Source organism: Piliocolobus tephrosceles, chromosome 8 (genome assembly GCF_002776525.5).
Source record: "Piliocolobus tephrosceles isolate RC106 chromosome 8, ASM277652v3, whole genome shotgun sequence".
In the NCBI taxonomy this organism is placed as follows: domain Eukaryota; kingdom Metazoa; phylum Chordata; class Mammalia; order Primates; family Cercopithecidae; genus Piliocolobus; species Piliocolobus tephrosceles.
In genome coordinates, this window is record NC_045441.1 from 146,857,788 (window position 1) to 146,860,636 (window position 2,849).

Genomic DNA, 2,849 nt, shown 5'->3' on the forward strand with positions numbered 1-2,849 from the left:
GGAGGCGGCCGATTCCGGGCCCAACGAGGCGCGCGCCGCCAGCTCCTCCCGCCGCGCCTCTGGCGCTCTTGCGGCGACGCCGGGCTGAGCTTCAGCACCGGACAGCGCCCGGCCCCGCCCCGGCCCCGCCCCCGCCTGCGGAGCCCCGCCCCCGGACGTGCGTCCGCCTTCAGACCACGCCCCGGCCACGCCCCCGGCCAGCCCCGGCCACGCCCCCTCCCGCCTGGCTGCGCTCCCTCCCGACTCGCCCGCGCCGCGGCCCAGAGCCCCACGCCCGGCCCTGGCCTCCCCCGCCCCGGCTCGCGCCCCTCCGCCCTCGGAACGCCCCGTCCGCCCCCGCGCGTCCCCTCCCAGCTGCATTCCTGCCGGCCGCCTGGCCCTCCGGTCCCCTCCCCGCCTGCCGCGGCGCCCCTCCCGGCCCGGTGCTAGGGGTCGCACTGTCCCCGGGACGGCTGGGGCTAAGCCGCGCCCTTGGCCCGGACGGCAAGGCCCGAACCTACTCTGCTGGCGACCTGGGCAGGCGGCCTCTACCCGCGGGGCCCCACGCGCGTCGAATTAACGCCTTCCAACCGTTTATTTAATTTAAACGTAACGGGCCACTCGCGCATCGGGTCGCGCAGAGGTGGACCCAGTCGGCCTCCCCTGCAGCGCGGGCGGCGCCCGGGCTCGGTCCCAGGAAAGCTCCCGGAGGGTCTGGGGTGTGGGCGGGGGCCAGGCGGGCTCTGGGACAGAGCAGGGTGAGGCCTCTTGCAGGCCCCGTCTCCACACCGCAGTCCCGCCGGAGGTCCTGGGGGACGTCGGGGTCCTCCTCAGGAGACAGCCCCACTTCCAAGAGGTCCTAAGACAAAGGGGGCCAGTACGGGGCCTCTGGGTGGGAGGCAGGTTGCGCTTTTCCACAGCCCACTTCCCTCACAGCCTACCCCAGGGCCACCCCCTGCCAGGTCCCTGTCCTGGTGACCCCACCTGGGCCCCCAACCTCCCCACCTGCTTCTGCCTGGGACAGAGAGGCCTGAGCCCTCCCGCGTGCCTCCCCACCACGTTCTCATTCCAAGGACATCTGCTCGGCGCCCTGTGGGTTTTCTCCTTCCCTGCCCAGTTCCCACAGTCATGCCTTCCAAGTCCCTTACCAGCCTGGGCAAGGCTGGCACCTGTGGACCGTGAATGGGTATTGGCGTGGCAGCGAGGGAGTTCCATTGTAGCCCAGCCATCTGCAATTCAGAGTTGGATATTGGGGCTGACTGTCCTAAGTCCCCTCCTCACGGACACCTCTGTCCTCAGACCTCCATCATCTCCTTGCTGGGGCCGCTCACCCTCCCATCCTTCCAGAAGGCAGCTCCTTTCTTTGTCACAGCCCTCCTTCAGTCACCTGTGCCCGGAGTGCGTGGTGGGTGGTCAGTTTATCCTTCACGCCCAGACGCCCAGGGGACCACCTCCCGGTAGAAAGCACCCTCTCGCAGAATGCGGCAGCACACAGGTCACAGTGGCTCCCAGGCAGCCCTTCCCTCCTGCAAAGTCAGGTCCGTGTGTCAACCTGCGGCTCCTGCAAAAACAGCCACTAGTGGGGAGGATGGTAGCAGGGACTGGATAGATGGGGCTGCTTCTGACTCATTATTTTTAGTAGCCTGGACTCTAATTTTTAACACAGCAGCGCTTGCCTCAAAACAAATGCGACTCCCCCAGCAAAATCCATCCAGGAAAAAGGCTGTCCGCCTTGCTGAACTACAGCAGCCCACAAACCACAGGGCGCACCCCAAATGTGGGCTTGGTGGTGATAGTTTGGACATTTGTCCTGCCCAAATCTCCTGTTGAATTTAATCCCCAGTGTTGGAGTTGGAGGTGGGGTCTGGTGGGAGGCGATGCCAGCATGGTGGAGGATCCCTCATGAACAGCTTAGGCCACCCCCTTGGTGATGAGTGAGCTCCCCGACTTCCTGTTCTGGTCATTTAAAGCTGTGTGATACCTCTCCCTGTGTCTCTCCCTGTGTCTCTCCCTCTCCCCCAACTCTCCCTAACTCTCTCCCTCTCCCTCCCTCCGCCTGTCCTTCTCTCTCCCTCTTGGTCTCTCCCCCCCCCTCCCCCCCTCCCTCCGTCCCCCTCTCTGTCACTCTGTCCCTCTCCCTCTCTCTCTTCCTGTCTCTCCCATCCTCACTATGTGACATGCCTGCTCTCCCTTTGCCTTCTGCCATGATCAGAAGCTCCCTGAGGCCTCCCCAGAAGCAGATGCCACCATGCTTCCGGTACAGCCTACAGAACCATGAGCCAATTAAGCCTCTTTTCTTACAAAGTACCCAGCCTTGGTATTTCTTTATGGCCATGTGAGAGTGGCCTAACCCACGTGGTGAGAGGAGTCTGTGTGGGGGTGTTGGGAGGCTGGGAAGACTGGCACCACCAGATGGCTCGGGGTCAGGTGCGTCCTGGGAGGTCCTGAGCCATCTATGGAGTCAGTGACGGAAGCCATGGGGGAAAGGGAAGGTCAGAGTGAGCCCACAGAGGGAGAGCCTCTTCAGGTCGGGTCCGTGAGGTGATTCGGACGCACAGGGGTGGGACACGGGATTCTCTTCGGTGAAAACTACTTTGTGAGGCCTTAACACCGTTTCTGTGGTCCAGATGGGGGTCTGAGGAACCAAGTGCTCTGCCTGAACGAGGACGACCTGGAGAGGTCTGTCGCCTGAATGAGTCACTGAGTTTACACTGCAGGAAAGCTCCCAAGACCAAGGCCCTGCGATTCCCAGAGGCCGTCGGACCGCGGCATCCCTTGGCGTGCACAGTGGGCGTGGAGAAGGACCCAGAGTCTGGAGCCTACATCCTGGAGGACTGTGTATCTTGGGAGGGGCCAGGGCTTGTTTGTAC